Source organism: Gopherus flavomarginatus, chromosome 22, assembly GCF_025201925.1.
Source record: "Gopherus flavomarginatus isolate rGopFla2 chromosome 22, rGopFla2.mat.asm, whole genome shotgun sequence".
NCBI classification, from domain to species: Eukaryota; Metazoa; Chordata; order Testudines; family Testudinidae; genus Gopherus; species Gopherus flavomarginatus.
Genome location: NC_066638.1, coordinates 2,398,453 through 2,407,369, shown reverse-complemented (window position 1 = coordinate 2,407,369; position 8,917 = coordinate 2,398,453).

The following is an 8,917-nucleotide window of genomic DNA, read 5'->3' as shown; positions in this document are numbered from 1 at the left end:
TAGTTATATGTGTGGGGTTTTCCCCACATTTTGTGCAGCAAAACAAGGGTAGTCTGAAATGGGACTTTTATTTTATTTAAAATGCACTCTCAATATGTACTGGAGGGATTTTAGCTTCAGGATTCTCCATTCTTACAAAGTGGTGGGTATTGGTAGAATCCAAAACCTCATCAAAATCAATTAATTAAAGAGAGCAATAATTATAACTAACTGAGCTCCTGTGCTGATACTGGAACCGAACTGGCTTCCCTGCAGATGTAAGAGAGAAGGGACAGATTCTCCTTTCATTCGCCCATCTACAGTAACAGTAACAACCAGGTACGGTGGCATGTCAGCCCCTCTGAGTCCTAGAGTGTCAACCTTGCAGAGGTGGCTGAGTCCAGTTCACTGTGGAGGTACCTGGAATATGATGTTAGGACCCTATCCAAAGCCCCGTGAACTCAGCAAGAATCTCTCCGCTGATTTCAATGGGCTGTGGATCGGGCTCTTAGAAGATGTGGCAGGTTAGTATCCTTGTGGAGTCTGTCTGCCCGTTCCTGTAAGCTTGATAATAGACTGTGCCCATGTGATGATGTCTGAGGATGTTCTCCTCCATTGTCCCCATGTGGGGCACCCCAGAAGTCTCTGCCCCTAGGTGTCACTTGTTTACAGAAGCTTGAGGGGCACAGCTAGGCATTAGCAGCTTTGGCCAGATTAATGAGTCTTCTAGCCAGTCACATCCATCACACTGCAGGCCCATTTGGTGCGCTCTCTGCCCTCCCAACCCACTTTCAGGATCTGTGGCAATGCCCTGGAGTGCATGGCCCCCTTGTTATGCCTGGTGGGATATGTTTTCTGAGGAAATATCAGCTCAGAAGGTAGAGACTGGGCCCACTGCCAACTCTTACTGTATCATCTGCTTCTGAAATGCCCCTGGACACCCTTTGGTTACCTTTGCAAAAGTAAAGGGAGAAAGAAAGTCTTTGTTCCAATCTCTCAGGCAAATGGGGGTTGGCACACCTGCTGGGTATTGCAATCTGGGTTAGCAGGTGGGCACCTTTAGGCAAGGTGGTAAAGGACCATACCTCGGAGCTGACAGGGTCTTTGTGATACGCTTGGTTTACTTCCTGGCATGTATTTGTCTCACTGCTTATTTTGCAGAAAGCGAGAAGAGACTTACAAGGGCAATCATACAGACCATCAAGATCTCTCTTTCAGTGCTGGTGGAGCATTGCGTTTTTCCAGCCCAAGATGGGCTAGTTCAAGGCAGGGGGTGCCAGTAAACCTCATGCTAAGGAACCTTAGAAGAAATAAAGTCCAAAGTTTATTTTATGTTTCGTCTTTCAGGATTTTAACTGTGCAATGAATTCATGTTGCAGAATTTGTGGTTTCATAATGTGGATACAAACAGATCAATATCATAATACATGAAATATGGACGCAACCAAATGTTTAATTCTAAATTTTCGAAGAGTTGCACAGGTTTTATTAGCCACCCAACTCACATTAAAGTTAGTAGGAAGGCAGCTGGCCCATTAAAATTAACAGGATCATTAAATCAGTGGGAGCTAGCAAGTTACGTTCCATGAGGCTCTGGAAACGTGGGGGAGAATCCTTATTTGAAGACTCACATACAGTTTCTTTGGAGTTTAAATAATACATTTATATAGCACCTTCTATACTGAAAAACTCCATACTAAAACTATCTGAGTACATGCATATAGCAATTCCTTCACTTACCAATGAAATTCAGCCACCTCTGAAATGGAACATGGCAGCTGTTCAACAGCAAACACCAACACTGTAACAATCAATTAGATAGTGGAACAAATGTAGTTAGCTAGAATGCATTTAAACAAAATGTCATGTGGCCAAGACCCTAGGGCTAGCTCCCTTAAGCTGAAGGACAGGGAAGAAGTGTTTTGGAATATTTAAAGTCTAGATGTAATTAGAGTCTTGATTTTATATCTCATGTGAAAGACACCTCTGTTTAGCATGACGCTGAGACATTAAAGCCCCGATTCGGGAATGCATCCATACATGCTTAAGTACTTTCCTGATTTGGGATCTTAAATCATTCCTGACTCAAGGGAAGCTCTCTGAATACGAGTCAGTAAAGTAACTCCTTTTGATTTTTAACGTTCTCTTGTTAATTGAGAGAAAGTAACACAGAGCAATACTTTCACTTTTCTAGTGGTGAAATTTTTTTAAAGGGAGCAAAAGTAGGGTTCCCCCCGCTCATTTTGTCTCAGTCTCATTCTCCCCATCTGCTCTGTCCAGTGGAAATAAGAGGAAAGATTTTAAAAGTATGGAAAAGTCAGATTTTTTTCTCAACAAAAGAACGTCTTTTTAAAAAATGAAAGAAAAATTTTAAAATTAATTTTAATTGAGAAAATGTTTTTGCAAAATAAATTGAATGAAAATAATTTTTAATAAAAAATAACAGACCAGTTTCAACCAGCTTTATCTGAACCCGCTTCATGCAATCAATTGTGCTTTGTGACGTGTTTCAAAACAGTTCACCGAGAGTTGTTTCAATATGAACATTGAAATTTGAGCTATTTTTCTTGAACACAGAAGTCACATGACACATTTTGTTTCCCTGACTGGATGAGTGTAGCTCTTACACCGTTGATTCTGGTGTGCATACAAATCCTAAATTTGCTTCTCAAAAGTATCCTGCAGCATTCACTTAAATAATGCTATTATAGCAAACATTCCTGCTAGTAAACGTGTTTGATGGACTCTGCCAGCTAGCAGCATACTCTGGAAAAAAAACCCTGTTTTTGTTTATTTAAAAAAAAGATTAAAGAAAAAGCTCCAAAGGTTTCCAAATCTCCTAGTTAAAATCCATGGCCATTAAATAGCTCTATGTGGCAATGCTTAAAGCTTACAGAACCTGCTTGCAATTTTGTGTGTGAAGCTAAAATAGATGAGAGGGAGCAAGAGATTTATTCAAATAGCATAGAAGAGCCTTGGCCCTCCAAGAAGCCATTTGCTGTACAATGTTTAAGATAATCACCGTTTAGCGTTTGCATAAGATGATGCCAGAGGACCCCTGTTCCAAACTGCTTTTAAGCCCAGTGAGCCCACGATATGTACTGTAAATCCCATTAGAAATAAATAAATAAAACCCCAACAAGCAATTCAGCCATAACAATTTCAGTAATTTTTGTTTTTGTTATTTTCATTTGTCTGGATAATGGGATTTGTTGGAATTAGGGGTCTGGATAATAACATTTTCTAAACCTCCAGAACACACGAGAGCTGTGGAGAATGTTGATGTAAAGAGAGCGCTATATTGATTGGAATAAACTAGCCCCAGATAGCATCAATTACCCACTTCTGATGGATGTTTGCTTGCTGGCTGCCAGGTTTAGATTGCACAGCATTATCCACCATTTCTATGTGTTTCTAGTGTTCCAAGAGCGTTACCTTATCGAGTTTGCTTGCGTGCGTGGCATATGGAGAACACCCCAGTATCTCTAGAGTAGACAGGAGAGAGGGGGTTTATGAGATTATTATTAAAACAAGCATTAAGACTTCACAGTGGCTGCCTGACAGACCACTATGTACATTCAAGGCCTGAATGACTGTGGCCAGTCTACTTAGCTAATTATTTCTCTCCTAATGGCCCTTTGTTGGGAGGAATAGTTCAGTAGTTTGAGCATTGGCCTGCTAAACTCATAGTTGTGTGTTCAATCTTTGAGGGGGTCATTTAGGGAGGTGGAGCAAAAATCTGTCTGGGGATTAGTCCTGCTTTAAGCAGGAGGTTGAACTAGATACCTCCTGAGGTCCCTTCCTACCCTGATATACTATGATTCTAATCTATGAATATCAAGAGCTGGTGCTGGTATGTTTAGTTTATCCCAGCTGATGGAAGCAAGGGCACATGGGAAGGATTGTGCCCCAGTGCAATCAGGGCCACTCACTCTGTCTAAGCCTTCAAGGCACCAAGAAAGTTTCAGATATTTGCTATAGGTTGTAAATGCTAAGTGCAGATAATAACATACTAGGCTCTCATTTACACTGGTTACATACTGAATCACTCCATTAATTGCAATGAAGTTATTCCAGATTTGCAAAGGAGAGCAGACTTTGGCTCCTGGTTATGATGGAAGCAAGCAGTGGTGGTGGCGGTAGAAATGTTCAGATTCAAACAGGTAAATTAGGAGCTCTGTAAATGCTAAACATTATTCTTAAATAAATCCTTGTGCCACATTAGTCCTGTCAGAGGGGGCGGGAAATGGTGGAGAGTTTAGGTCAGTGGCTGTCAAACTGTGGGTCAGGACCCCAAAGTGGGTTGCATTTAATGGGGTCACCAGGGCTGGCTTAGACTTGCTGGGGCTTGGGGTTGAAGCCTGAGGGCTTCAGCCCCAGGTGGCAGGGCTCAGTTTACAGGCCTCCTGCTTGGGTCTGAAGCCCTTGGGCTTCAGCTTTGCCCCTCCACCTCCCTCCCGGGGCAGTGGCACTCAGATATTGGCTTTGGTTCCCCAACCCAGGGTGGTGGGGTTCAGGCAGGCTCAGGTTTCAGTCCCTGCTCATGAGGTCATGTGGTTTCTTGTCAGAAGGGGAAATGGTAGGTTGACGTTTGAGGACCCTTGGTTTCGATAATTTGCCCAAGACAACAGCAGGAGGCAGTGAAGCAGGATTACAGTTCAACCACTCCAGGTGCCCAGGCCTGTGTTCCACCCATTAGTCCATGCCTTTCTTCTCTGTTGTCGTTCATAAACAGAGGCAGCACTAGGGAGGTGAGTGCCATCATTCCTTTACAGGGGCCATATCATAGCCTTTCTGCAGGGGCAGGGAAGAAGAGTAAACCTGCAGTTAAGATACTGCTCAGTAGCTCAGGAGACCTAGAGTTAATCCTCAACCCTACCAGTGACTTGAGCAAGTCACTTGAATCTGAGTGATTCAGTTCCCTCTTGTGCTTTAGTGTTTTTCTTTATATGTGTGAGAGTGCATGAGAGTCGCGTGCACATGCCCGTGCAAGAGAGAAATGAGCAAGAGAGCAAGAACACAGCTTCGACAAGTGACTTTTGAAACTACCACAGGGTTTACTGAGGTCATGAAGACAGAATTTTAAGAGAAGATGACAATTTACAAATGACTAGGTTCAGTAGAAGGGTGTCTGTGTGAAACCAACTGGCCTGCAGTACACAGGAGGCCAGACTAGATGATCTCTTAGTCTTAAACTCAGGGACTCTAGGAGGCAGTTGTCCTCCCTGTGTATTTACCTTCCAAGGCCAGTTTATTACACAGTGTGTGTTCTCGGTGAGCAGAGAGAGGCGGACCCTGTTGGGAGATACAGGGGCTCAGCAGGGTGTCGTTGCCACAGCGAACTGTGGCTGGGCTGTTGCTCCCACTAGCAACCATGTACAGAGGGTCTGCAATCTCCCCTGAGCTAGTGTAACAGCTACAAAGCCAACCTGCGTGTGGCACCAGCCCAGAGCGCCCTGCCAGGTTAGCCCCATGGCACTGTTTGCTTTTGTTAATGCAGGGCTGCACATGTGATACAGGGTGTGTCTACACATCCATGGCTGGCCTGAGTGGGCTGACTTGGGCTCTTGGAGCTCGGGCTGTGGGGCAATCCCATTGCAGTGTAGACCTCTGGGCTTGGCTCTGAGACCTCTCTCCTTGTGGGTTTTATAGCCCTGTGAGCCCCAGTGGAGCCAGCTGCAGGTGTTTCATTGCAGTGTAGACATACCCAGAGAGTCTGCCACTGCCATCCCAGAGATTCTTCATTCCAGCAGGGTATCTGAGACAATGAAGAGACCTTCGCTTACATACCGTCTTCTAGGGTCCTCATTGTCTGCAGGAGCCACCAGGCACGTCAGCCCTTTGCTATCTGGTCTGGCGATGTGAGGGCCGAGCAGCACAAACGGCAATGCCATGAATATGCATTACTCAAGGTCACAGATTTAGAGATAAGAGGGCTCTCGACCTTGCTGACATGGCAGAGGCCACTGTTCATGTGGAAAAATGCAGCAGCTTCTCCCCAAGGGAGATTCCAGGCTGCACAAAGCAGGGAACCGCACAGACCCAGATTCTGAACAGTGTGGAGTCACGTGTCTTTTGAAACTCATGCTAGGCTCCCTCACAGAGCAAGCATGTCCTCCCATGCAGCCCTCCTTCCAGCACTGTCTGGCCTAGCTAAATAACAGTCTGTGGTTCCTCTAGGGGCAATCCTAGCAGGAGGTCTCAGCCTGCTCAAGGAGAGACTTCCCAGCTGGGATGAAATTAGGGGCAGCTGAGCCTGGATAGGCTCAGAACCATAAATAGGAGCTGACTCCTCTCAGAGGAGAAAGGAGGGCTGGTGTTTAGAAGCTGGGGAAAAGGGCTGTTAGTATCACAAGTCCTGATTTCTTGTGTTTGTGGGTGGTTTTGTATTGTAAAATTTAAGCTGCGTGAAGAGGAAGTGGCCAAAGATGGGGATGAGTTTGTGGATTTGGGTTTTTGTTCTTTTCATTGCACAAGGGCCCCCTTTAAAATACATCTGATTTGCTGATCCTGGGCTGGCTGTGAATTCTCCTTCCCTGCTGCTTAGGGTTGCTAACCCTCTAAGATTGGCCTGGTGTCTCCAGGAATTAAAGATCAATCTTTAATTAAAGATTGTCATGTGATTAAATCTCCAGGAATACAGCCAACCAAAATTGGCAACCCTATTGTTGCTGTTCCAGGCTCTCAACTATTGGGGTTCCTAGTCAGTCTCCCTCCCCTCCCCCTGTAATCCTGCAATATATTGAACTAGTTACATTCTAGAGCCCAGCAGAAAAGCTTTGAGGCTGCTATGGAGCAGGTGGTGGGATGCAGTCTTTGAGGATGAACATTGGTTCCAGAACAGAGCTTTCCTGTCAGCACCTCAGCCCTGACTATCAGGCTCACTGCACTGTCTGTGAAATATTAAGATGCTCAGATACCAGAGTGATAGCCACAGCATAAGGCCCAAGATAGAGAGCACATACAGGGCCATTGTATGGCTACCTGGCATTTAAGGCAGCTTTTGTGGAGAGAGAGAATCCAAGCAAAGTGTGTGTGTGTGGTGGTGGGGGGTGTATTTTACGGTACAGAGAGTAGACAGTCATTCAAGCTAAATAACAAAGAAATTCTGACTGAATTATCTGCTGTAGCTGCATGATCACCCAAAGGATGGACTAGGATTAGTGTTTTTATAGCAATGCATCCCCTTAGCATAAAGGCTCCATGCCCCAGACTGTCTAATACTTTCTGTGCTCTGGATGGGAGCGAGGGCTTGGGGATCTGTTTGGCCAGCCCACCCAGCAAGCTGAGCAGGTGAGCCACTAACGAGGCGGGCATGGTTATGTGGGCTGAGTAGCTCAAGAAGATGTATTTACAGTCCTTCACTGGCAGTTGATAATCTCAAGAGCGAGAGCCTGGAAAGAAATGTTCTAGCTGGGACTCGTATCGCTGTGCAGCCCGCTCTGCAGAAGGGAATACGTGGCTCATTTACATAAGATAATAGAAACAGCAGCAAAATAATAAAATTGCAAATCCTCCTTTTTTTTTAATAATGACAAATGCTTTTTAAACACTTTAATTATGCCTCACAGTGCTACTTCAGCTGGGCTAGAAAAAGGGATAGTAACATGGCTGAAATATTCACAACAAAAAGAACTCTCTTCCTACAATATTAAATTCTCCCCAAACAACATTTTCCATAGTTCCCCAACTCAAGGGCTGTAATGGTTGTGGGCATGTAGGGCTTAGGGGATTGCTAAGGAGATGACAGAGAGTCCCTCACTTCTAGCTCATTGCCTGGTTCCAGCCCTGACTCAGGGCAGGCTGGGTTGGATGGTAGGATGTGGGACACAGGCTGTTGGTGGGTTATTTCAGGGCAGTGGTGAGAAAGTGACTGTTCATGGGATATCATTTCTTTGTCTGGTACCTAGTGTGCAAGTGATATAGTCATTAAAAAAAGGAAGAGGGGGATTAATTTCCCCTGTTCCTTGTGGGTGGTCTGTACAGAGAAGTAGAAGATTGACTGGGGCTTTGGGATTGAACTCTGTCATCCTGAGTTGGGATCCCTTCATCTCCAGATGATGGGGGGAAGTTTGACCAGCTGCTGTTTGTGCTCTTTTCTGTGTGGAGTGTGAAAATGACTCCACACTCGAGGATGGTGAAAGACAGCACCAGCAATAAAAGATGAAAACAAGAATTCCCCTGCACCACTGTAGTGTCTGAGGTCGTGTTTGTGTATTGGATGCCTCATGCTCTGCTCCCAAAATATTCTGGGACACTGTGCAAGATTTGGACAGTGATGGATTTTCACTGTCTGTTTCATCAGCCTCGTCTAGTGGAGAGAGCACTGGGCTAGGAGTTGAGCTCTGTCGCTGACTCATAGTCTGCCCTTGACAAGTACTTGCCTCCTTCACAGCCTTTGTCTGTCTGATCTGTTTAGACTGTAAGATCTTTTGGCCAGGGACTGTCTCTTACCATGTGGCTGTTCAGAGCCTGGTGCAGTGATCTTGGGTGCTACTGTGATACAAACAGTAAGTAAACTCTAACAGGGAAGAGCCTACACTTCCCTGAGCAATGAACATTGTAATGGGATAGCTGGTGCTTGGCAGCATGCAGTTTTGCAAATGAAATAAAAAAAATGGATCTTCAGGTCTGCAGAAGATGGGGAAAAGACCATAAAGACAATTGGCACTTGAGGTCAAAGGAAAAGACAGCTTGTGCTTGGAATTTAGTGCAGCAAACGTTTTGCAAAGGTTCATCTGACCCTGGTAACTGCTGTGGTCACCATGCCCTCCACTGAGCTGCTGAGTGAGTGCTGGAAGTTTGCATTAAAGTGGCACAAGGCAGCTTACATTCAGCAGGATCATGGGGGATTTTAGAAAGGAGACTGTCTGTGAGTTTGTTTTCTGGAGATTCACCCATTCCCTGCCAGCAGGTATGGCCGGCCAAGATCATATTA